Source organism: Phodopus roborovskii, unplaced genomic scaffold (genome assembly GCF_943737965.1).
Source record: "Phodopus roborovskii unplaced genomic scaffold, PHOROB, whole genome shotgun sequence".
NCBI lineage: Eukaryota > Metazoa > Chordata > Mammalia > Rodentia > Cricetidae > Phodopus > Phodopus roborovskii.
The window spans coordinates 35,449-63,120 of record NW_026125034.1 but is presented as its reverse complement, the minus strand read 5'-3'; the positions used below and the strand labels follow the sequence as shown (position 1 = coordinate 63,120).

The window sequence follows — 27,672 nt, the reverse complement described above, 5'->3', positions numbered from 1 at the left end:
TTGTAATCAGAAGAGCAAATGTTTGGAATTCTGATGGTCCTTTAACTCGTTCTTTAAATGCTTTGGTGAGGAGTCTCAGAAATCTGCACAATTACCAAAGTTTCCCCCTCTCTTTTCCAGAAGTTTCATGTTCAGAGCTGTGCTTAGTTTTGAGTTAATTTTTACACATCAAGAGAGATGTGAATGAAAGTTCCTGCTTTCCTATGGAAATATCTAATGCTTCTGGTACTGTTTGGGACAGATAGTCCTTTGTCCATTGAGATCCTGTGTATTTTTGTCAAAGCTCAATTGTCCCTGTGTGAGAGTGTCTCTTGAAGGACTTCCCTTGTTTCATGGATCTGTTTGCCCTAATGTCAGTGCCTTGATAATGGCTTGATAGTGAGTCTTGAGTCTAGGTGGTGATGCTAATCCTTCAGCTTTTTGCATTTCTAAATTTTTGTTTTGTTTTGTTTTAGCTGCTCAGGATTCTTAAATTTTAGAGCAAGTCTTTCCACTTTTGTAAGAAAATCTGAGAGGACTCCCCATCCCCCCACCCCCCCCCCACAATTGCATGGAGACTATGGGCCAATCTGAGGATCCATGATAGGTCTGCAGTAATTGTAACGTTTGTGTAGTCCTAGAGATGGATTAGAGGGAATGACGTGTTAGTATGGTGAGGTGGGGATGGAATTGCATTCAGATGGTGTAAAAGACTGAAAACAGTGACCCACAAGCCAGGGCCACAACTGGGGTTTGAGCGACAGATGTGAGCACATACTTCATCAGAAAATCCCTTTCAGAGAAGTCCAGGGGAAATGCCTGGGAGAGCAGTTCTTGGCACAGCTCCAGGGACGATGGGAATCTAGAACTGGAAGGAATATATAATTTTTTTTCCCCAGAAAGAACAACAGTGAGAATTCTGGCTCCCTGCTAAGCAGACCATGAGAAAGAAAGATTGGCTAGGAAGTTCAGGAGAGGCCCAGGAAGGTTGAGCTACAGGACACTCGTGAGGGCTGCTCACACTACAAGGATTGTGCTCTGTAGCACAGCGATGCCTGTTGTACAATGGGATTGGTCATTGGTCTAGGACAGGAGGAAATACAAAGTAGGTTTACAGTCTTCCCTCCCCCGGAGCTATTTGACCACATGTAGAGATAGCGTTGGTTGGCCTACTGGGGGCGGATGGGGCTTTTCCTTTCTAGTAGAAAGAAGACAAGAATAATGTTACATGTCCTACCATACACGTGGAAACCACTATCTCCAACCCTCAACAGTCACCCGCCCAACATGATCCAGAGAGAGAGGGAACTGGAAGCTGAAGAAGAGTGAGGGGTGATGGCTGCCCTGAGAGTTCCTGGGCTCTGATGCATCTAGGAGGATCACCCTTGTGTGGCCACTAGAAACGTGCCCTGGGTGCGCAAGTATTACTGTGAGGGTCTCCACTAAGGCCCTTCAAGAAAAGTAATGCAAAGGTTACCAAACCCAGGTATACAAGGATACCTTGAGTACATGGTAGAAATTTGGACTATCTGGGTTAGCTTCCTTTGGAAAGCTTGGGCATGGCAGTACCCTTTGAGGACTTTCTTAACTGGTCAGCTCTTGATTGCAACGAATAGAAAACCTTCCCCAGGGTCTGAGTGACTGAAAAGCCCATGCTCCACACCAAGTACAGCCAGGGGTCAGTGGTGCTTGTAGACCTGGGGCCATGTGCCCCTTGGGTGCCAGCTGTTCCTAGAACACTTTGCTTTTCATTATTCATTTTCACCTAGGCGATAACTTTTTTTCTCCTGCTACAATAATTTCCCTCTGATTGGTCCACTTTAAATTCTGAACCTGACCGTGTTGAGTGCTTGCCATCAGGCTAGTCTGAGTTGGGAAATGAAAGAATGTGGGTTTTCTCACTCATAGGTTTTTAATTCCACGTTGAAGTGAATGACCTTGGGGGCATCTATCGTATTAGAACAAAGATGTTAAAATTGCATTTGCTGAGCTAGAAGGTTTTCTCTCAAGACTATGAAATGCTGGGCACCCAAGTTCAAATGCCCAACATCCATGTGGAAAGGGTTGCCTATGATCCCAGGGGTGGAGAGATGAAGACAAGAGAATTCTTAGGGCTCAGTTGCCTGCCAGTCTAACCAATCATTGATCACAAATTCAGTGAAAGTTCATTTCTCAAACATGTGGATGGTATCTTAGGGTTTCTATTGTTGTCATGAAATCCTATGACCAAAAATAAAAGTTGAGGAGGAAAGGGTTTATTCAGCTTACACTTTCACAACACTGTTCATCATGGAAGGAAGTCAGGGCAGGAACTCAAACAGGGCAAGCTCCTGAAGCTGATACAGAGGCCATGGAGGGTGCTGCTTGTTGGATTGCTGCACATGGCTTTCTCAGCTTGCTGTCCTATAGAACCTAGGAACACCAGTCTAGTGATAGCATCGCACACAAAGGTCTGGGCCCTCCCCATCCATCATTAACTAAGAAAATGCCTCACAGATGGGTTTTATGGAGGCAGTGTCTCAATGGAGGCTCCTTCCTCTCTGATGACTCTAGCCTGTGTCATGTTGACACAAAACCAGCCAGTACAGATAGAGAGCGATCAGAATAGACACCCAACATAGCCTCTGGCCTCCACATGCTATGTACACGCTTGCCTTCCCATCCACAGAAATCCAATACCATTAGAATGCGGTTTGGGTCCTGCCTTAGATATTTATGTTTTAATTCTTACAATTATTAAGAAGTTAGATACACTTTTAATTTTTTATAATTTTGGAAAGAAATATGTGACTACTGGAAGATTTACAACTGTGTGTCCTGGAATTGTTTGCCATGGAGCAGTGGTTTAGAAACAGTTTAGGAGTCCCTGGAAATGGGAGTTTAGTCTTCTCTGCGTTGCCCAAACTATATGGTGAACACACAGAGAGGAGACGAAAGAAATGTAGATATGGCAAGCCGCCAAGAATGAACAGTGAGATGAGCATGAGCCAACAAAGGATGATTTGTACCTTCAGTGCCCGTTGACCAAGTACGAATTCCTGGAGTACTTGTACTGATGGAGGCTGACATTCTTCACCAAAAGTAACTTTGAAACTTACACAACTCACAACTGTGCTCTTCCTAACTAGTGAGCCAGCCCACTCATAAACGCTGTCTCCATGTATCACTCAAATGGCACTTGTTAGGTTAGTTGGTGTGCTTCTTCTACTCTTGGTTTTGTGGGAAAGCATGTTCACACACATTGCTACCCATCTTAGCAAAGATGCTAGGCATTTACTCTTCCGTTCATGTTTCTCACTTTATCAGTCTTCCAACTTGATGAAAACAACACTATCCCATTCATTTAGATGATTATGTAATATTTGATGTGATAGATGATTGGCGGTTTCGTTTTTCTATTGATGGACATTCATATTATATCAGTACTGCCCTTGCCAACCCTTATGCACAACCACAATGCTGCCGTGAATGTCTCTGTGTTTACACACTTACATACTCGTCCTTTTTCCCTATAGGGTAGATTCCCAGAAGTGGAATTGCTTGGTCAAACGGTATGTGTGTTTTTAATTCTAATAGATATCCTTAGATTACCCAGAGGAATAGCAAGCCACCTCCCATTTCCTGCATTTCCTTCTGCATTAGATGTCCCTTTTAAACTCTTGCCAGCCTTCCTGTCTCTAATGATTGATCTTCCATTCTCTCCTGCCACTAATGCTGAGTCTGCTTTTGTGTGTCAGATATCTGAGTTTCTTTTGTCTTCATCTCATTTTCATAGCTCATCTTTCCATTTTCAAATTCTAGGAGTCCAGTTTTTAAAGGTGTTAATCATTTGCTATGTGTGTGAAAACATCCTTGTGATTTTCCCCCCTCTGGGTATAACGTTTTCTGTCAAATGGAAATTGTTAATTGTTTGATCAAATGCCTTTTCCTTTATGACTTCTGAGATTTCTGTTGTGCTCTGCATGTTTTGCTTACCTCAATGTCATGAGAAATTGTCTTAAATATTTTTGCCTCATTAAAAAAAGAATCTGAGTGTTAATCCAATTTTCAGTGTTGCATGTGGTATGAAGCAGGGTCCTGTTTGTTCTTGTTTCTCAGATGCATAACCCAAACCCAAGTTCTAGCTACTACACTATTTCATGGGGCTGAAATATTAACACGTTCCACATGGAAAAATGGCATATGTGTTTGGGTCTGATTACTGTGTCTGCCTGTACCAACCCAATTCTATTCTGTGAGTCTCTAGGGACTTGAAATATATGGTAAGTCATCGTCAGCCTTCTATGTATCACAGCTGCTTTTAATTTTTATATTCTGATTTGCAGTTTAAAATTGAAGAAATTTCATCATAAATCTTTAAGTCTGTTTTTCTTACATAAAAAAAATTTTAATTGTGTTTATTTAGTTAGTTATATTTTGGGTCAGGTTCTTACTCTGTTATCCTGGCAGGCCTGGAACCCACTACGTACAGTAGGCTGGCCTGAACTCAAGAGTTCTGGGATTAGAGGTGTGTGCCGCCATGCCCAGCTCAAAAAATGTCCTGAATCTGAAAGGTAGTAAAACAGAGTGGATAGAACCAAAAAATAATATTCCTCAGCATGGAGGCTTCTTTTACCTGATGTTAATAAACTGCAAGTTATTTCTCCCATCCATTCTAATTATTTAAATGTGATTTTGTTTTCTTCGTGATGCCTTCTTCATCCTTCCAAGTTGCAGGGACTAGGAAAACAGACAGAACATTTTAATCCACTGGAGAATCACATCATTGCATTGAGAGAGCTCAATTGTTAGGTGGTGGTAGTGCATGCTTCTAATCCAAGTGCTCGGGAAGCAGAGGCAGGCAGGTCTTTTGAGTTCAAGACCAGCCTGGCATGTAGAGCAAGTCGGAGGACAGCCAGGGCCACCCAGAGAAACCCTGTCTTAAAAAACAAACAAACAAAAAACAAAACAAAATAAAAAAGAACATGCCCAGCTTCAAGTGGAAGGCTGGATTCGGATGACAGCACCCATATCTGGTGGCTTCAGATACATGTAACTTGGCTTCAAACACCTAAGGTCCTCTTTGTGCCTCCCTAGGCACCCAGACACATAGATACACATACATTCATACACACATGCACACAAAAATACAAATTTAATTTTCACAAATATTTTAAACAATGGTGGTACACACTGTTTAATCCCAGGGTTTGGGAGGCAGAGGCAGACGAATCTCTGGGAGTTTGATGCCAGCCTGGCCAATGCAGAGAGTTCTAGGTCAGCTAGGACTTCATAGTGAGACCTTGTCTAATGAAACACGCACACATGCACGCACGCACACACGCATGCACGCACGCAACACTAATTGTTATTAAAATAATGCCATTATTAACTCACATTAATAAATATGCAAATAAAGGTGAAGTCTATTGTTTTTATGAAAATAGAGGGACACAGGTATATTCTGCCTGTGTTTACTTGGTTAAATAGAAAATATCTTTAGCTTTGCTATAGTCATTACTAATATGAAATAATTCATGTATTGTAAACATTGAGTTTTTATACTTAGATATAATTCATGTATGAATTAAAAGGGAGAGGCTCACTAATTTTAATGGTAATTTAGTTTTAAGAAATAAAGTGTACATGTAAGTAATAAAGATGGTGATCTAGAAAAAAGAGGAACATTATGTTATTCAGATGACCCAAATGGATGGTAAAAGTGGAAGTTTTCTCTGTATGATCTTTGATTCTAACCATTTATTCTAAATAAGGTGGTCCAGTTATTTCTTCCTTTCTGGGAATTTTTATGTACCCATTTTAGATAGCAGTTGTCTTCTCCCATTTATTCCTCTAATTTTACTCTCCATTAGTGAGCACTAAGCAGTAGATTTCCTTTTATAAACCTAACCCTGTTTATGTTTATAACACTTGGGATAGGCAGAATGTTGTTTTCAGAACAGTGTTTTTGTTGTTTGTTTGTTTTTGTCTGTCTTTGCTAAAGAGCAAGAATGCTCTCAGTCATGTGTGGCAGTTGAGAATTAGAGGACAGACGGAACAAAGTGAATGATTTTCTGCTGGCCAGTATCGAAATCATAACCAGCATTGGGGAAAACGGTAATTAGAAGACATGAAAGCAAAACAAGCCTCTTGAAAGCCAAGAAGTTAGTCATGAAATATGCAAAGATTGACAAATGATACCAAAAGTGCTAAATAAAAGGCTTATCACATTTCCTGGTTTCTATATAAACTGTTTTCACCAACACAAAAGTGTTTCCTGCACCCAAGTTCTAATCATCATTACAACTGACAGAGACGATAATCATAACTATAGAAAGATGTAATTAGAGTAGATGTCAGATGTAATTATGTGTGTACCTGTGGAAACTCTGCATTGTTACCTTAAAGTAAAATCCTGTTTAGGATGTAGACAGCATCTTAGAAATTGAAAATCTTAATGCAAGTCCAAAAAGAAGACTAAAGGACAGGTCTTAAGATTAACCACGATGAAGGAAAGCTTCTTTTCTAATAATGTAAGTATTTAAGTCTTCAGTTTGTCCCAGGGTACCCAGTCACTGAGACATAGGAACATTTAAACTAGGGGCGAGAATATCTTTCTTAAAACAAATAAGACTGGAAAACCCCAGTGACCGCAGCCTGGCATGGCAGTAGGGGGCTACAAGCTTTGCTGTGGCAATGGTATGTTGTTGTAGTCCCGAAGAAACAAAACTGTAGTTGCTGCGGTATGATGGCCACATATGAAAAGTGACTGGAAAGAGATAAACAACGGAGTCATAGAAATAAATAATGCTCAAAAGTTGTAGTGTTCTTAAACTGCACCACCGAGTAAAGAAAAATCATCCACACTGATCAATTTATTTTGTTTGACTTAACTTTAAAATGCTTTTATCATTGTGTGTGTGTGTGTGTGTGTGTGTGTGTGTGTGTGTGTGTGTGTGTGTGTGTGTGAATCAGAGGACATCTTTTTGGAGTCCATTCTCTCTCTCTATTTGTATGTGGGTTCTCAGATTAACCTGAGCTTGCTGGGCTTAGTCAGCAAGCACTTTGAACTGCTGAACCATCTTGCCAGCCCTTTGTTTTTGACAAGGTCTCATCTCATCCATTTCCACCTCAGACATCCTATAATGTAGCTGAGGATGACCTTGAACTTGTGATCCCACTGACTCCTTCACCTGAGTGCTGGGATTACAAGCATCAGTCCCCATACCCTTTGTCACCACACACACACATACACGTACACACACACACACACACACACACACACACACACACACACACACACACACTTTCAGTATGCTAGGCAAGCACTCTACTCATTGAGCTACACCACATGGTTATTTGAATAAATCAGCTATGGTTCTAGTATATAACCCCAGAGTTTAGCACACATATACTGAACAAATGAAGTTGTTGCTGATCAGAAAATGACACTGTCTCTCCAAAGCAAACACAAAGGTGTTGTGTTCGAAGCAACATCCTAATGGAATCTTTCTGAGCCCCGAAGACTGAAACTCCCTTTATTCACAGGCATTTAAAAAAAGATTTTTAAAAAAATTTTATGTGTAGGGGTGCTTTGCTTGCATGTGTGCAGTGTTTGCAGAGGACGGAAGGAGGAATTGAATCTCCCTGGACTGACATTACAGACTGCAGTGAGCTGCTATTTGGGTGCTGGCAATTGAACCCTAGTGATGTGGATGAGCAAGCAGTGCTCTTAACCACTGAACCATCTCTCCTGCCGCCATTCATCATCATCATCATCATCATCATCATCATCATCATCATTTTGGTTTTCCAAGACAGGGTTTCTCTGTGGCTTTGGAGCCTGTCCTGGGACTTGCTCTTGTAGACCAGGCTGGCCTTGAACTCACAGAGATCTGCCTGCCTCTGCCTCCCGAGTGCTGGGATTAAAGGCATGTGTCACCACCACTGGCAATCATAAGCATTTTTAACTTAGATCTAATTGAATGGAAACAACCCATGTGGTATTGTACTTTGAAAATAAATAAACAAATAAAAATTAATTAAAACCAAGAGAAAGGCTTACACGCGCTAGTTATCAATTTACGATTTGCAGGAGTTAGTGATACATGATTTGCAAGGGTTGCCTATAACTGACTTCACTGCAGCATGGTTTTAATCAAATCCTATTGCCCTGTTCTTATTATAAAATGCTTCTCTTGTTAAGTATTGTACTCACGTGTTTGGCATCGTCTTTAAACTGCTTAGAAGTGAAATTCCACCATCCTTCTCCACTACAAGAAAATGCTAAGCCTCTTCCATAAGGGAGGGCACAAAATATTGATGCAACAGTGTTGAGTTCCATACCGCCTAGATTTTGAACAGCTGTACTTAGGCTGAAGTATAATGATGCCCCCCCCCCCCGAGAGATCAGTTCTTTCAGAGCAGGGACCTACTCTGTCCCTTGGAGAATTTGTAAATCAGGTATCCTTGTCATCTAAGTGCTTGTCTTGCCTGCTGGCTGGCTGGCTGGCTGGTCTTCCCACCACAAAAAAAAAAAAAAAAAAAAAAAAAAAAATAAATAAAAAGGAAAAGGAAAAGAGTTGAGAGTTGATCCCTGCTCCAATTATTCTGATAAAGCCACTGGGTCAGTAGTTGCTGACCCTTATTCTCTATCCTTAAGTCAGAATAGCTGCCTCCATCATTCGGGGAACCTATTGTGAGCTGGTGACAAGTGTCTCCAGCTGCATTTAGCTTCGAGGTTAAGCCATGTCGAAGGACCACCTTTTAAAATGACGCTTCAAATTTGATCGCTCACTATTAGTCGTCACAGTATCTTTACCCATGTGAATGTTTAAATGTCAGTCTTCTCTGTTCTCTCCTGTCCTTTCTGCTAGCATTCAAATTCTAATGACTGAAAGAAATGCTTGCAAAGAAAAAAATAGAGCCAGAGAGAGAGAGAGAGAGAGAGAGAGAGAGCTCCCATCTCATATTGCATTTGTTAAAGGCCAATATACTATCTCCAAGAAAGAGATAGGGCTATTGAAATGTATGAATAGAAAACTTCAAAAGTGGATGTGTCAAAGAGATAGAAAGTAAAGATATTTTAAATATAATTGCAGTTGTATTCAGTGGCGAACAGGAAAAAAAAAAAGGCAAAGTATTTCTGTTTAATGCCATCCTGAAGTGTGGGAAAATGTGTAAGAATGACTAAAATATTCACAGGAAGGTGGGTTCCTCAGCATCCTCCAATTTAGGATGGCACATGTCCCCAACCTCCCATTTATATGACCAGGTCCTCACTACCTCTGTGAAGGCCCCCACATTTTCATCATCCCAGTCTTCCAGCTGTGGGACGTAAGATCACATTTGTGGGGACACTCTGAGTGAACAAATATTTCCTTTCGCGAGGAGCTTTCAGAAGTACCCTTTTATCTCCTAGATGGCCAGGTCCCCTGGAAGCCTGAACAATGAAGAGTCTGAGCAAGCTATTCTGGGTACCAGAACCATGGGAGCTTAACACACTTTTGAAGTGCATTGCTCCCCATTGAGGGCCACAGTAAAAAAAAAAAATGGGGTTTTCATAGTCCTTGCATTGATGTCTACAAAGCCAGATGGCTTTGTAAAATGATCCCCAAAGCAGGCTGGCTGATTAAAAGAAATGTCAGGTAGTTGAAGGCCCATACTCAACATGAGCCTGGTACAAAGAATTGTCTTCTTGGGGTGAGTTAATGTCAGGGAATCTCACCCTTGCGTCTCCAGGGGTCAGTCAAAGGCAGCAGGGCCAGGTGGTGGCAGCAAGAGCCTTAGGATTCAGGCTGCGCCTCTGCAGCAGTCACTGGAGGAAGGGGTGTTTCCAGAGGATAGGAATGACCACAGAGGTTCTTTGTGAAGTTGGAAATTACATCAAGCTGTTGGCCTGTTAGCTTCTTATTGAGGTCCTTGATCAGTGTCATCCTGAAACCCTAAAGGATCCTATCCTTGTGTTACCCCTAAGGGTACCTGCGGATTCTGCATCCCTTTGTGGTGTCAGAGTGGGCACAGGTACTCGTAGACGTTTGTGGCTGCTAGAGAAATCACTCTGTCTGGACAGGTGACCTTGCACGCTGTCTTACGCCTAAGGACACAGTCATATATTTCAAGTGGTTCAGTGGGGGCTTGTGAAACTTGGCCTTGAAGGCAGAGGAGTTCATAGGTGTGACAAATTATTCTTTGGCTCCCTAACCCACCAGCCACCAAAGAAAGAAAGAAAAAAAAAAAAAACCTATCATAAAAAGAGTTTGCTGTTTTTCCATCAAGAAGCCGTTTAATCCTGCACACGAACAGCGTGTGACAGGGGCTTAAAACCCGAGCCACCTGGTCCCTCCCGCTGCCTCCCTGTTGGCACCTCTCCCGCACCTGGTCAGATGAGAGGCTGATGAGCAGACACAGGAGAAGTGGCAGAGGGCCAGGCACCAGGCTATTTCGTTGAAATAGCTAATTTCAGAAGAGTTGGTATGTTTTGACCTCTTTGAACTTTTATGATCCTTTCAAAGAGGAAAGTAATTTCAATCTGGAAGCATTTCAAGAATCATATTGGAGAATGAGTTGGTGTGTATATACTTGTTGCTGTAGCACATCTTTTAAGCAGAAATAGAGCATCCGTGCTATTTTAATAGGGGCTAATTGATCTTTGTAGAAATTTTTTTATTTAAATAACATGAATTTAAACAATATTTTGTCAATCTTATAGGTGATTAGTGTAGGGAATGTAGAGAATACAGACAGGTAGAAATGCATTCAGAATCCCCTGTTCTTATCAACTGGGGTGGGGAGTGGTGAAGAAAGCTTTAAAAGGTGGCCCTGGAAAGGTGGCCTAGTGGTTAAGAGCACTGGTTGCTCTGCCAGAGGACCTGGGTTCAATTCCCAGCACCCACATGGCAGCTCACAACTGTCTGTGACCTTTGGCTTCTGTGGGCACCAGGCACACACATGGTATGTAGACAAAACTCATACCTATAAAATAATAAATTAACTAAAAATTAAAACAAAGGTGTTAGCTTTCACTGGTGTGTTTTGTGCATTAAGTAATGTTTCCTTTAGGTTCTTCTGATGCTAATAGTCTTAAATTTGAGAAATGAGGTAGCAGTTTATTTTACTATGAAATTTTTTATGGTAAATTCTCACTGATAAGAAGGCATTGATAATTTTTTCTAAGTGCTTTCATCATAGAAAAAGATGGTAATATATATAGTAAAGCATATGCAATGTAAGACATTTTCAGGTGTTTGTGTTTTATATGTTATTTATTTAATGATAATTGATTCTTGCTATGTGTTCTCTTTCCAGCTGGCAAGTACTTCTAGGTTGACCAGTTGTCAATGAGTAAAATACTCCATTTGGTCATAAATTTGTTAATTTCAGGCAAAAACAGGGAGAAGAGCTGTGTATTTGATGCTTTCCAGAAGCCATGTCCACCTGTTGAGGCACAGTGAGCAGTATTTATTTTTAGTGTTGCACTTCATGAAATACCAAGGAATGATGTTTCCCCTAAACTACTGATATATCTTAGGTTCTAAAAAGGTTTTACATCTTATGCACTGAAGATTACTCTGAACAACACATTTTAATACATTCCAGGAGTCAACAGAGACTCTGTGTTCTTCCAGAGAACAGAACCAATTGTCTTTGTTTGGCTGCAACACTTTGGCTCTGTGAGAGCTCCTAGAAAGATCACAGCAGCCATTCTTAACGAAACCATGATTTATTCTGTGACTTATTGATCTTGGAAGGAGCCTCCAAGTTGTTCAGTTGTTCTAGGGGCTTCTGTGCTGGACACATGCATGGTGCATAGACAGACAGGCATGCAGGCAAAACACCCACACATATAAAATACACCTTTTAACTAAAAAGTGGGGAGGGGACACAATGAGATGTCTCAGTGTGCAAATGCGCTTGTTGTCAAGCCTCACTGATGACTTGTTTGGTTCCCTAGCCCTACATAATTGAAAGAGAGAACTCACTCCAGCAAATTACTTCTGCTTTCCACATGCTCTCTTGTCCATGACATGCATGTGCATGCATGTGCGTGTGTGTGCGCACGCGCGCACACGCACACACACACACACACTAAACCAATCAACAAACATATCAATCTAAAAGGTTAGAAAAATAGTGATGGATTAATTTTTGATTATTCTTCTAGGCCTCTATATGAAAGAAACTAATTTCATTTCATTGCCATCTTATATTCAGTTTATCCATGCTGAGGTTTTTTGGTCAATATTCTCCACATAGGAAACATAGGTACGAATTAAAGAGGGTAGAACTAAATGCTGTGCAAAGCGTGTTTCCTGTTCAACAGGCTTGAACTTCCTGTGACACCACCTTATTGGGAGGTGAGGGTCACACAGCTGAAAAATACCTATTAATTGATGCTATCTGGTTTGTTCTTCTAGATAAGAGAAAGAAACCGGATTGAGGGGGATGGGGAAGTAGCTGATGGGGTTGTGGTACTTACGCACCATCATTTGAGGTGGATTGTTTTTCTAGGGAAAATATAAAGACATACTTGGGACAGAAACCACCAAATTCTCTGGGGTAAGGGAGGGGAGCTGAGGAGAGAGAAGGGTTCTGGGCGCTTTCAATTCTTTGTGTGGTTTGTTGAGCTGTGTTATTGATGTACAGGAAGGCTTTCATTATGCTACTCTTCTCTTTGGGTTTTTATTAAGCAAACAATAAAAGAGAATGGATAAGCATGGAAGTGGTATTTCCCCTGTCCCCTGATAGGGCTCATTAAAGAATATTGATTCCGTCTCCAGATCCTTTAGCCTCTGCCAGGCATCTCAAAGGACAGGGAACAGAAGGAATGAATGGGGTGTTCTAGAAGCCAAAAATTACCTTTAGGAAACATCGATGCATAGGCCACATGTGTGTTATTTGAGCTTGTTGAGTCATCATAAATGAACAGTTACTGTTTGCCTACCTCATAATCATTTACATTTAATTATTCCTTCATCCATATAGTTTGCTTCTACAAATGCTGTTGAATCTACCTATCTGTGGGATAGTATATGTATAGACTTTGAAACACAGGTAACATTAGTATCTGACTTCTAATCATCTTGATTGTAGATTGTAGAAGAGGAAGGGGAAGCTTTTTCAGGGCAGAAAGCTCCATGTCTTCACCTTACTATTGGCCTACTGATCAGTACTCTTCTTGGAGTCCCGACCACTACATGACATAGCCCTATGCATGTAAGTGATGGTGACCAAAAATTACATAGTCCAAGAAGTAGCTTGAGGATGAGGCCGAGATGGGCAGGGAGAGATGTGTAAAGATTGGGTCACTTGAGAGAAAAAGAAGCATTGTATTAGACCCAAGAGAGGATGAAGATGTTCATCCACACCCTTTGTTATCCACTCAGGTCTGTAACAATGCATTGCAAACCAGGTGACTTAAGCAACAGAAAGTTACAGTCTTCCATCGGGACAGGTAGACGTCTGAAGTGATGGGGTCCCATGGCGATTGCCTCTGAGGATGGCGACAGAAAATCTCTTCCACCTCTCCACGGCCATCACTGTGGAACCCACTGCAGAGAACATAATAATAAGAGTGATGTCATGTAACTTAGCTTCTGTTGGGTTGCTGGCAGCCTCTGGCTCTCCTTGACTCATGGCGCATCCCTTTCTGTGTCCAGATTTCTCCTTTTTATAAGGACTCAGTGGTGCTGATTTGGAGTCACCCTAAATGGCTCTGTTCTGAGTCTCTGCAAAGACTGTTTTCAAACAAGGTCTCAAGCAAAGTTCCTGAGAGTTAGATGTTTGGCAGTTGTTAAGGAACGCAGTTTAAACAATGATATTCCTTCATCCTCATTTCACTGCTCAAGTCTGGAAGGTAGATTGCACCTGCCAGTACATGTTCCTAATGTGAGTTTGTCCTTGCCACTAGAGTCACTAGAGTGTTCTTGCCAATACAGTGTCCTTGCCTTTTTTTTTTTGTTTGGTTTTTTTTTTTTTTTTTTTTTTTTTTTTGTTTTTTTAAATGAGATACTCCAGGCTTGGCTTCTCTGTCCCACTGATAGCCAGTGCAAAGGCTATGAAGTACCTGGATAAACCAAGCTGCCCAGCTGCCCAGGGGAGAAGACAGTTGAAAGGGCATTTGCCAGGTAACAAAACAAGCAACAAACACGACTTGGTCCTTGCTGCACGTTCTTTTCCCTTCTATTCAGGCCCTCTCTACACCTCATTAGAGCAAAGACTAATCTATTGAAATCCAGTCAATTCCACGTTAGATGATAGCAAATGAATTTTATTTCTACTACATTACCTGTGCAATAGTGCTGTGTGGGAATGACGGGGAGCCTCCACGTTTATAATGCTGCTCGGAGAATGGCTTCTGGCTCTTCAGCTTAGACCTGTCCCTTGATAGCACAGCCATGTAGGTTGCTGAGAAGAGCCAGGGAATTGGAGTGGGTCAGAGGAGCTGTCTTACTAGTCTGAACGTTCCTCCCATGTTGGGGCACACTGGGAAAGCATTAGCGGAACCCTCTAAGCATGCACGCTCATTCCTGCTAGAATATAGTCATCTTATTCATCAGTTGTGTCTCCTTGGTACATGAGTCAAGATGCTCTCCTGCTTCAATTTTTTCCAAGGTAGAGGTGACTGCTCACTGGTAGATATATGCACCTTCTGTCTTACAGATAAACTCTGAAGTTTATATATACCACAGCACTTAGCCAAGGGGCTATGCCTATCAGGATCCATTCTCAGACACACAATTACATATTGTATAGTCAGAACATAAATACTGTATTCTGACCCTTGACGTACAAACAGAAGCTGTTGGAGGGAAAGCCATCTAGCAGAGACCTTTTGCTACTTTCCCCCTGCTCCTTCCTATCAGGGAGTGCATGTGTGTTGGCAGAGCCACAGCAGCCAGGTTAGCCCAAGAACTGAACACGGTCAGTAGGTTTGACTGTTAGGAATGGTTGATTGAAAAGTGGAGTTCTTTTGAGTGGGATGATTTGATAGCCACCAATGCATCCCTGGACTGGCCAGCTGCTCCTGAATATATCTTACATTAGAAAGCAATAAGCTGCTTTAAGTCACTTAGTAGGACTATCAGTTCATTCCATATAGCTGTACCTACTCCACAGAGAGATCATCACCACAGGCTCCCCAGTCACTACCCTGCAGAGGGTATTTACAGAAGGAAAGGAAACTTCTTCCTAGGACCCAAAGAAGGCCTGGGCTGCTGTACCATTTGGCATTTCTTCCCCAAGGCATCCTTTGTGTGAACTGGAAGGGAACATTCTGAATCGGTGTCCTTCTTAGCTGCTCGGTGTTTTTGTATTCTAACTCTGTTTCCTGCCACCATAAATGGTGTTGGCATGGCCACTTCCTGACAGAAAACATCGAGTTGTGACAGCAGCATCCCGTTGGCAAGGAAAGGCCTGATGAGACACGCCACTGTTTTCTCTCATCATTTCACAGAGTCGAGAGGAAGATGGAGATGCTGACTGGCTGATAATCAGCCAAGAAGAGCAGTTGTCATGAGCTCCATGCAGCTGACCCCATGGGGAAGTTACTTTGCTTTCCAGAGGACTGGTCTTTATCTTAAGTCACACATTCATTGCATTTAGGCCAGTAAAGTGTGTGTGTGTGTGTGTGAGGGGGGGGGAGAGGAAAGAATGAGAAGGGGGATACTATGAATAGGAAAACAAAGGATGCAGGCAGATTGGACATGTATCAGAGCAGAGCAAATGAGGAATAATTGGGAAGCTTGAAATAATTCAAAGCACAAAACTCCTCTGATAATAAACATTTGCCTCCTTTTTACTTCTGTGTGTGTTTAGAATATATAAGGCAGGAAATCACCGCTTCTCTGTGGCTGCAACTGGCCCCTTCCTTTTTAGCGCCAGAGTGATGCTCTCTGGGGCAGTAAGACCCCATTGGGAATCCAGGAGAGGCAGGGCTGTTGTGCTATGGAAACCCGTAAGTGGGAGAGATGCCTGAGAACAAAGCCGTGTGTCGGGACCAGTGTCGTATTCTGGATCCTGTGGATGGAAATAGAGGTTACTTGAAAGCATCCTTCTCCATCTTGAATTACCCACGCTCTTCTGTGTCTTTGGATTCACAGAGATGAACAATTTCATGAGCACAAGAAATGGAGCTTCATAGAACTTAGCTGATCTGTAACCAGGAAGCCAGTTCCAAAGTGTGTTGTTGAGAGCTGCACTTATGGGATGCCCTAACCAGAATCTCCTGCCTAGGTCACTCACCTGGTTATGAAGAGTATCATAATCCTCACTGTGGTGCCCTCATATTCACGAAGGCTTTTCAAAATTCATCCCAACCCCCACTCCTGCCGCCTTACTTTTTCTCCCACATTGCCAACGTGGGCGATAGTATGTTATGTACGCTAACTTCCCTAGTACGTAACCGGGAACCTGTAGTCTCCACGCCGAGGGAAGAATTTCTGTGCTGGTTTGTTCAAAGTGTTTTATTTTCTATACACTGTGTTTCTTGGTGGGGGAGTGCACTGAGATTAGGAAGAGATTCCTTGGATTCAAGCAGTCTGCTTAACACATTGCTGACAAAGCTAGTTGTCACTTGCCAATAAAATGGGATTGAGCTCACCATCACATTGGGTTTCATTTATTAATTACTGCTTCCACTTTTGAACAAGTCTAGACACCCCAAAGATCATTTGGGTCTTACTGCCCACGGTCTTCATCTTCCTTTACAGACCTTACTGAAAGGGGGAACTGCCTCCTGTTAGAGTAAGGTTACCCCCACCCCACCCCCACCCCGCTGCCCATCCCACAGCCTGCTGGTCTGGACCTCTGTTCTCCAGTCTCTACATGCTGACTCCTTCCTACTACTTCCTCGAATCCTCCTTGTCTCCTAGTCCCGCCTATCTTGCTTTCCTATTGGCCAACAGTGCTTTATTCATTAACCAGTATGAGAAACATATTTACAGACTGACATCCCCCATCAGCCTCACCCATGCTGTGCACAGTCAAGTGCAAGCTGCGAGCCCTTCCCATTGAAGTCACAATCAGAGTGCGAATCAGATTTGTCTCTGCTGACCCCTTTGGACTGAAGTTTTTAAAGTGCATAGAGGGTGCTCTGAAGCCATGTTCCGCACAGGGAATTGTGGGAATGCTGCAAAGCAGGGATCATGCCCATCATTTTATTTCCAAGGGAGCAATGGGGTGGCTCCTCATGTCTAAGATACGGAACACAGGACCCCTTCAATCAATTGTCCCTTCTCAGTCGCCTATGAAATACTATCCAAGGCAGGCTTCTCATATTTGAGCCTCTCTGTCACCCTGCAAGGTGAATTGCTTGAGATGAGAAGTCTCCATCCACCAGGAGGAAAACCTCTTCCACATTCATCGTAAAGATCCAGAAACTTCCATCAGTTTCTATAATGTCAGCAGCCTTTTAATCCAGAAAGTTGGAGCATGGAGAGGGGAGTTCAGCCCTAGAAATAAATGTCTCAATTTTCTCCTCTCATTTGCTTAACCAGGTAGCAACTTCTAAGGGGGGTGGGGTGGGGGTAACCTTACTCTAACATTGAGGGGTAAGGTGTGGCAACTCAGCTGGCCATCCCACATGTCATGGCTGTCAGGGAAGAACATTGTTGTCTCATGAACACTAAGGGGGTAAAGCAGAGGAAGGCGGAGTGTAATGAACGTGTGTCGGGACCACACTTGGAGCTCAATGCTCTGCATGGCAGGTTCTTGTTTACAATAGAAATAATGAACTCCTGATCTGCATGCTGCTCCAGTGGTTTCCTCCACCTTGGGCTCAGTAATTAGCTATGTGTGGGTCATGGGCTGCCGATTAGTTCTGTTTCTCAGAGCATGTCTGCAATCTTTGATATCTACTTAGGCTATGTAAATAATTTGCACAGGTTTTTTTTTTTCTGATTTTTCTATTAATCTTGTGTAGAGTGAAATTTGCTATTTTCTTTGTGACAAACCATGAAATTTGGCAATTAAATCCTTTCATTTATTCAGAGTCTGCATTTGGTTTAAGTAAGTCTCAACAAAAGATTGTGTTGAGGGTTTCAAAATATTACTCCATGGTTCTTCATGAACTAGTAAACACAGCTCATAATACTTATTTCTCGTCTCCTGGTAGTTGTTTTCTTTAATTTTCCTCCAAGCAGGAATCATATTTTGTAACCAGTAGATCCTGGGACGCCAGGGGGTTTCTAGCCCTTTCAAATGTAATATGACTGACCTTTTATATATCTCAGTCATCATTTATTGCTACATCTAGTTACGTACACAGACTGTCTGTGTCTCTTTAGTTAGAATAAACTAAATACTTACATTTCTCATAGCTATCTGGGTCTATATTGTACAGCTTTGGCCATATTACATAGAGAAATTTCAGATAAATACAAATATTCATGGGCGGCTAGGGATGTAACTTAGCTGGTTGAGTGCTTCTCTGGCGTGTACGAGGCCCTAGGTTTGATACTGAGTCCCTTGTGAACTGTTTGTACTACACACCTGTAATCATAGCCCATGGTGGGTGGAAGCAGGAGGGTCACACGCTCAAGGTTGGCATCTTATATAGAGAGTTCAAAGACAGCCTGGGCTATGTGAGACCCTGTCTTTAAAAAATGATAATAAATCTCGTGATGAGGAGGAATCGGTTTAATTTGGTTCCGTGGGATCCAGAGGTTTAGAGTCATGCAATTAAGTATCCATCAGTCCAGCCTTCCTGATGCAGCATGCTATTTCCAATGGTTTGATCTTCACTGCTGTTTTATTAACTGAATAAAATAATCCACTTCATAGCACTGTTCTGATTCTCTCATTGCCTGGTGTTTTCTTCCAGGGCTTGGCAGACCACATTCTAGAGTCTGGATATTCTGTCTTTCCATCTATCACTTTCACGTAAATCTGCCGTCCTTGGCTGTAGGCAGTAAAGGTTATTGAGTTCCTCTTGTGTGACTCTGTTCGTTTGCCTGGATTTTAAGTTCCTGAGGGCTCAACACTGGCTCGTACTTGCACTTCTTTAGTTAGCACACATTCATTGCACAAGGGGTGTGCTGCTTATGACAGCCTTGAATGCAACGTTATCTTCTCCCATCATCACCTTCCTCCGCCACCTTCTTAGCACTTCTCACTGCTGGTGGCCTTCCCCATCCAAGATACCCCTTTCTCTTCCATGTCCTACAAGCTTCAGACCTAGATTCCACTTATAAATGTGGCATGTGCTTTTCTGTCTGGATTACTATTATTTTTTTTTAATCCATTCATCAGTTGTAGCCTATCTAGGCTGATCCGTAGGTGTCTTCCTTTTTTTTTTTTTTTTTTTTTTTTTTTTTTTTTTTGTTTTTTTTTGTTTTGCTTTGAGGGTTTTTGGTTGTTGTTTTGGTCTGTGGCTTTTTGTTGTTGTTTCTTTTGCTTGCTTGCTCTGTTTCTTGCATTCCTGCATTATAAAGTTAAAACAGCGGATGAAGACATCTGCTGATGGCTGGCTGGATTCTGTGCTTGCCAGACCAAGCAAGTAGTCATATTTGCTGTCTAACTCCTAAGACTTAGAGGTTTTCCCTCAAGTTTGAATAACGTATAAATTTTTAAAACTCTAGAAGTTCTCTTCATAGCGCCCTCACCCAGTACCGACATAATTTGTTTTACTACTGCCTTACATGCAAAGGAGGGGGCTAGGCATAAACTTCCATGTTTAACTGTGTGCCGAGAAAACATTGAAATGAGAGTGACAGAGTTTTTAAAAAGAGCGGATTTGAAAACAATGCCACCTTAGCGTTCCTTATTAACGCTGCTCTGCAGAGCAGTCACAGCATGGGTGTGACATTGGCTGCTGGCTGCTTTTAGTTGGCATTTGTTCTCCTACTCAGGGGGAGGCTCATGCCTCTTGTAGCCTTGCTGACGGAAAGCCATGGGTGACGACTCCACCGTGCCCCGTGGTATCGTTCAGTCTTCATGATGTATTAGGCCTCTGGTCTTTTCTCATTAACTCAGGGCAATTGAAGTAGTCACACTTGACCAGCCTGCCCATTAGTATGTGCGGAAGCACACCAATGAGATGCTGTCTGAAATTAAAGGGTAGTCATGTGGTTTCTATTTGTAAAGACTTTCAGAGAAATGGCAACAAGAATTAAGTGTATATTCTTCACATTCCTGTCCCTTCAGAGTTTGGTTTGAAGAAAACCGGTGTAAAATAAACTAAGGGGCAGAATCTGTGTGAATTTACTTTTAATTGGTTAATTGGGTTTAATGTGACTTATATACACAGGCTGTTTAATATTTATACTTTAAGTATGTTAGCCTGTGCTTGATCGATCAGTATTGTCTTCTTGCTCTATTTTTTTCCCTTTTCTTTTTTCACTATGAAGCTTTGGAGCCTGTTCTAGAACTCTTGTAGTAGACCAGGCTGGTCTTGACCTCACAGAGATCTGCCAGCCTCTGCCTCCGCCTCCTGAGTGTGTACCACCACCACCACCACCACCACCACCACCACAGCCTAGCGTCTTCTTGCTCTTTATTGAAACAATTATTTGAATCCAAGCTGTACATTTTTTTTTTTTAATTGGTCTTCAGATTTTTTGGTTTCCTGCTTAGACCTGTGTCGTCAGCTGCAAGTGAATTAACCTGGAAACAAAGCTGAAATCCAAGGTCTGCACTGGGAGGGGGGTGAGGTCCAGAGCGGCCCCGCCCCAGGAGGAGTAAACTGGGTGTGTGTGTGGGTCTCCAGGCAGTGGACATGCAGTGCTCTTGACTCACAGATCTGTTCTGTCTCTGATGACATTTCCAGGAGATTTCACAGTTGTGAGATCACATCCTTTTTTCCCCTTTCAGTCAGGATGGATCCACAACTTCCTGTCTGTTGAAATGAGAATGACAGAAGTCACTGTGAGTCATGAGCTGGGATGTGGTTGCTGTGCATTGCTCATGGCACATGCTAGGCCCCAATGAGTGTGGGCTGCTAGGCCTGCAATGAAAACGGATTCACAATCATTAGCTTCTCAACTCATTTCACATGCAGAGAGGCCACATGAGTGTCTGACACAGCCATTTCTCAACTTGTCATTAGTCATTAGATCTTGATGCTACGCGGCATGATGTCTGTAACGTACAAGTTGGTGCACTCCGGTTACCTGCTCTTTTATGAGGCAGATTACCATCTTCCAAGGTCAATTATATTGTAAATTATATTGTAACCCTGTAACTTCATTATTACCCACTGAATGTACACTTGTGCCCTTTCCTTACCTGCCTATCCTTCATTCTCTTCAAACTTCATCTTCTGAGTTGACCTTTCTTGTGTTTATGTCATGGACTTCCCAGGTCAAGCTTGTGGGCCAGTGTAGCTAAAGTTCTAGTACTATTCCGCAGATGCCAGGCGCCTGTCCTTCTGCACACTTTCCTCTAGCTCCAAAGTCAGGGTGCGTTATCTCTGTAGAGTGGCAACCAAGGCCCAGGAGTGTCATTAAACTTGACTGTGTTTTGGTCACAACTGGTCACCAAAAGAAAGAAAGATGAGCCAAATTCCAGTTTTTCTCTAGGCTGTGGTGGCACATGCCTTTAATCCCAGCACTTGGGGTGGGGTGGGGTGAGGGGGAGGGCAGAGGCAGGTGGTTTTCTGTGGGTTCGAGGCCAGCTTGGTCAACAAGAACTAGTTCCAGGACAGCAAGCACTACACAAAGAAACCTTGTCTCAAAAAAAAAAAAGAGGAGAAAAAAAAAGAAAGAAAGAAAGAAAGAAAGAAAGAAAGAAAGAAAGAAAGAAAGAAATTCCAATCTTTATTACTCCTGGGTTCCCTTGTCTTATCCTTCTGCTATTCTGATTTCAAAGTAGAAGGTGTTTATCTGGGGAGGAGAATGATGCTTAGGATGAAGGGCATCTACCAGAGGGCATCGGTACCACCTGGGTTTAAAGCATCTGTTTGCAGCATGCTTTACCACACAGGTAGTTTTGATGCTTGAAGACTTACGGGATATTATGAAGACAGATGAAACATGACTGTAAAAGTTTTTTCAAGCACTTTCTGGTACGTGTTAAGCTCTGTGTAGATTGATTAAACAAATAAAACGAGCTGACTTTAAATTGTAAGGCAAAGGTAAATGAAGTCTTTATTTCTTTTCTTGGAAATGCAGTTTTTGTTAGGATATTTTCCACTCCGAGATCCGGCCTGCCAGCCCTCGCTTTCGGAGTGTCACAAAACTGGTTGGGTTCTTAGTTTTATGCCCTCAGTCCTTGCTACTTGGAGGAAGTACTCCCGTTCCCTAGCTAGTCGGTGTTGCATCTGCATCCTCTGGCTTCCTCTGCCCATTTCTTGACTACCCAGTCTCTGTGCCTGCACCCTCCTGTTTCCTCACCTTAGTTGTTCTTGAATGGAAACACCCTCACGTGCCCTGTCTCTCTAGTCCCACAGATGACAAACCACGGGGCATTTCCACTCACTGGAGGTAGGAAGACAAGAGCCCAGCCTCTCTCTCTGTACAGGAAACACAGCAGGGGTCGAGTGGGTGCCTTGGTGTACTCTCCTGTGTACCCTTGATGTATTATACTAGACTGATCTTCACAGATGAATCTTTGACACCTACTGGGATCCGGTGCCCTGTAAGCACAGAATAAATGTCTGTGGTCTAATGCAGTTGTAATTTATGTTAGTGCAGAGTTACACCTTTCACGTTGTTAACCAGTTGGTTTCTTTTCCCTGTTCCAGACAATCCCCCTTTACCCGCTGATTCATTTTATCTCGTTATATTTAAGGCGTGGCCCGTTTCGTGATCTGTATTTCCCTTAACGAGCACTACCCTGGCTAGTGTGATTATAGACTTCTGTTTTCATAATTGGTCCTGGTTTTCTGCTTTAGCTCTTCTTACTGCTGTTTTCCCTGGATAACTGAAGCAACCATAGTTGGGGTCCTCACACCACGCTGGAGTTCCCCAAGTGACACATTAATGTATATGCCTGTGGACACAGCTCAGAGGTAGCATGCTTGCTTAGTAGATGTAAGTACCTTGTCTAGTTCCCACCCTTCAAACCACCGTGCTTATTGCGTTAGGTAAAAGAGTCTCATCCCATGGCACCCAGTGACTCTTCATTTACTGTAATGATACTGATTTTAGATTTTCTTTGACAAATGTTTTTGTTTTCATCTCTTGCAGGTAACACACATTCCTTGTTAACATTTTGCCATAATATATCAAGCAAAATATGCCATCACAATAGCCTATTATCACAATAGCTTTTTATCATACCTATTTTAAGTATATTTTTCTGGACCCATATATAAAATATTAATGATATTTTTTCTTTTATAGTGAAAAAATGTCTGGATCTATTTGTATGCTGAAAATTGTACTAAAGGGATGCATAAAGAAAAGATTTGGCTTCTACATCACATTCTAAACCCCATCTGTAAACTGAAGTAGTTCTTTTCTTTATAAAGAAGATTTTATTTATTTTTATTTTATGTGTGTTAAGTGTGTGGGCTGCATGAATAGATGTACACCCCATGGGTGCATTGCCCACAGAGGCCAGAAGAGGGCGTTGGTTCTCCATGAAACTGGAATTACTTTGGTTGTGAGTTACCACGCATGTGCTGGGGATCACTCTTAAGTCTTCTGGAGGAGCAGCTAGTGCTTATAACTTTAAGCCTTCTCTCCAGTCCCATAGTCATTTTCAATACTCCAGACATGTGGCTATGAGCATGAATGTTCATGTATATAGTATTTACCATGGGTAATGGGAAAACCTTGGGTTGGGGTTTAGTCATAAGCATTTTTAGCAGGACATCAGCAGTCAGACCATGGTACTGAGCATGCCACTTCTGTCACTTATGTCCCTCACTTAAAACTTTAGACAAGTTAAATAAGTTCTCTAGGTCCTAATTTCATTACCAGTGAAACGAGGGTTGGTGTTAGTATCCACTCACAGAATTAAATGTGAGCATAGGGAGAGTTAGTTAGAGCAAGGGCAAGCTAGAATTGGCTTGTCTAGAGATGCAGCCTGCTCACGCTGGAGCTGGAGTGCTGAATACCAGATACAAAGAGCAGACACTGGCTTAGAAGAATAGTTAAAGGTCCGTGCTTTGTGTGTGTGTGTGTGTGTGTGTGTGTTCTAGAAACCAGCATTCACTGAAGGGAAGTTTTGAGTGCCAAATAGTGCTTGTTCTATATCTTGTCATCTGTAGCAAGGCACGGAATGCTTCTATCAAATTATGATATGAGCCCATTCCAAGAGCTTCATTTGTTTCATGGAATTATATGGCAGATGTATTTCTTTCCCCCAGTCTTGTCTTTAAGCAGCAATGATTGTGGCAGTACTTAAATCTTTGTAGTACTATTTGAATGTTTTCATTCTATCTCTAGGAACCTTGGGCTGTCCATTGCCGTGCTAGGAAGCATGTATTCATGGGAAATAGGGATTGATTTTCCCTGTGTCAGGACTCTGAAATGTTTTTGAGAAAGTGACTGGTGTACATGGCTCATTTTAAAGAACCAAAGTTAGAACAGAACATGATAAGTGGTAGAAATTAGAAGATAATTCTGGAGTAGCAAATGTGTGTTTTACATTCATTGGTCTTCTTTGAAAAGTCACAGACAGCTTTTAAGGGACCCATAGGGGTTAGGGTAATGTTTAGTGGCTCTTATGTGGGGGTCAAGAGTCTTTCCACTATAGGGGACCCCTCACTTTTTGCTTTATTGATTATTGTTGGTTTGTTATTTATTTATGTTTTATTTATTTAGTTATCTATTCATTTTTGTGACAGGATTTCTTTGTGTAACTTTGGAGCCTGTTGTCTGTTCTGGAATTCACTCTGTAGACCAGGCTGGACTCAAACTCAGAGATCCACCTGCTTCTGCCTCCCAAGTGCTGGGATTAAAGGTGTGAGCCTGGCCATGCTTTATTTTTTTTTTTTTTTTAAAGTTTATATGTACAACTGCTTTTTTTTTTTTTAAAGTTCCTTATGCTGCCTTTTTTTTTTTTTTTAAACTAGCCGACATTCACGTTGCTTCTGAGTATCTTTGGTGTTGCTAATGGCTTTCTTTGATTTGACATGAACGATGTGGCATGTGTTTCTAAGATCCTCCATATATTTTTCTCTCCAGTAGAGAGATTGGTCCTGAATGCCCTGTGTGACAAACCAAGAAGCTCATAGTTCCTTAGTTCCTTCAAAATCACAGTTGCATACCCTTTGCTGTGTGTGCTTTTAAGTGTAAAGCTTTTTCAAGACCAGTTTTTGATGCTATTCCTTTGCTCACTCCAGGGCCCCTGTCATGATAGATGAGAAAGTTAAAATTCCACTGAATGAGTGAAAAACCTGTAAACTGGTTATTCTAATCAACTGAAAGTCTGCGTTAGAGCAATAGAAAGTGCTGCCACTACTCTCGAAGGTTTCTCCATAACCTGGGCAAGCTGCAACCAGAGCATCTCATGCAGTAAGACCTCACCGCTGTCACCTCACCGCTGCCCCCGCCCTCCTCTTTCTCTTGCTCAGGTGTGTATTCTGACCTTTTTCTGAGATCTCACATCCCTGAGGTTGTGTAAGCACATTAATCAATATATGCTACATACTGTATTAGTATTTCATTTTGCTGTAACAAATACCTTATATCCCAGGGCTTAAAATGGCAGCCACTTCTAGTCTTGCAACTCTGCTGATCAGACATCTGGACAGGGCTCTCAGCAAGATCCTCTCCCAAACTCTTCAGTAGCTGGCAGAAAGAATTCAGTCCCTTGCAAATGTGGAGTGAGTGGTAGCTTGCCTGGTCTTTGAGGCTGGCAGAAACACATTCCTGATGGTCCATATTGATTGAAAGGACCCATCCAAGATAAGCTGCTTTTGGGTTAAATGGGTATTTACAGATTCATAACTTCCTCCTGGAAGCCATAACTTCCATTTTTGTTTCCATGGGTTCTGCCCTGGTCCCTGAATGCTGGCTATTAGAGGTCTTCTGGAAGTTCTGCCTACCATACCCTTGACTCAACATAGAATAAATACATTATCTGTTGGTTAGTTGCTGTTGATGTTACAAACATTTGCTTTATAGATGAATAAAGGTGGGCTGGAGAGATGGCTCAGTGGTGAAGAGTGTTGACTCCTCTTCTAGAGGACCTGAGTGTGCTTCCCAGCACCCACTTGGCACTTTACACCTGTTTGTAACTCCAGAGGATCTATCACCCTCTTCTGGCCTGAGTGGGTACTGCCAGCACATGGTGCACAGACCTACATACAGGGAAAAGACCCACAGACATAGAACTTTTAAATAAATAAAATATTTCTAAAATATAGCAAATGAATAAAGGTTAGATGCATAGAGATTGTATCTCAAAGACGAAACGGTCTAAAGTGTCACCAATACAAAAGACCAAGTGGAAAGCAATAGGGACAAAACCATCAAGTAGGGCTCTTGTTTTTAGTTTAGGTTTGTTTGTTTCTTTTTCATGGATAGTTAAAGATTTCAAATGAGTTCTCTTAAAGCAGTTCCAGATTCAATTGGTTATGGAAAAACTATGAGTTCATTTCCCCCAGAGAGGCTCAATAGCACAAGATAGGCAAGTTCCCATTCTTTTTAACAAATATAACCGTGGGTTCTTAATCCCTGTGGGCATAAGGAAATATAGAGCTGCCTCGTGAAGAATAGCTCCTAGAAGGTGGAAACAAGACTTTGCTTACCCAGGGAGTGGTCAAAGCAGATGCTGCCCGCACAGTTCCCATAGCTGTTAGAGTAGGAAAGCATTTCTGCATTGAGCATGGGAATCAGGTTTAATTCATGACTTGATAACTATAGCGCACTGAGCGTATTGTTACCTACCTATCGAATGCTTTCAAGCCATGTTTGACATACCTGTGCACGGGTTAGTGGTACTCTACTGGACTAGCACTCCCTTCCTCCAGTCCTCTTTAAAGGCTTCCTCCAGACTATCACTTACAAAGTGCACATCAAACCGCCATCTACATTTAAGGCAGAAGAACTCACTCTCTTTTTCTCTGCTTGTTTTCGTGAGTTCTATCATGTTCTTCCCGTCTTTAAAAATGTTTCTGGCGCAAGAGGAAGAAAGTGAATCAACTCAGAGGGCGTCCCCACACCAAGTGTAGCTCCCAACCAGAACCGAGAGAGTCCCCAACCCGTCCCTAACTAGGAAGCTATTTGCAATTGATACCTGCCATGGAAAGGAAAATGTGTTTGTCTGTTTTTATTTCCACTTATTGTGTTGTGTTGTGTTGTGTTTTGTACTGTGTTTATTTATTTGAGAGAGAGAGAGAGATGTGCATAAGGTTGAGTGGGTAGGGAGGTGAGGACATCCTAGGGGGAGCTGGAGGAGGGGCAATGATATCATCATATATATTATACAAAAAATTAAGCAAACATTAGAAAAGGAATGAGAGATTCCTTCTTTTGCTTCTGCCTTGCGTACAGGAGGAGCTGTCTCTGTGGAAGGGCAGGTGAAGGGTGAGCATGAAGGCCGACACCCCGGGAAGATATTTTTATTACCCTTTACCTGTCACCATCGCTTTGGCCTACTTTGTGATTTAACTGTTGGATTTCTGGATGGACCTTATGAATAAGGCGTGGATGTTTGTTTAAATTTAGACATTTTTTTTTTCCTTTTTCCTCTTCAATGCTAAATTTTACTCTCTTCTCATTCAGTGCCTCGGGTCAAATAAATAAATAAATAAATTCGCTTCCCTTTTGATCTTCATTTCAGGTTATTCAAAATGTATGGCTGGCAGGCTTCAAAGGAATGGTG

General features: G+C 42.1%; 1 long non-coding RNA gene across 1 annotated transcript in view; it reads left to right on the top strand.

Moving 5' to 3' along the window:
• Nucleotides 1-3,531, top strand: part of LOC127237706 (uncharacterized) — a 46,497-nt gene extending 42,966 nt beyond the window's left edge. Inside the window, exon 3 of the long non-coding RNA XR_007835896.1 lies at nt 3,495-3,531. This is a non-coding gene — a long non-coding RNA (uncharacterized LOC127237706). The remainder of the gene's footprint in view (nt 1-3,494) is intronic.
• The last annotated feature ends 24,141 nt before the right edge of the window (nt 3,532-27,672 follow it).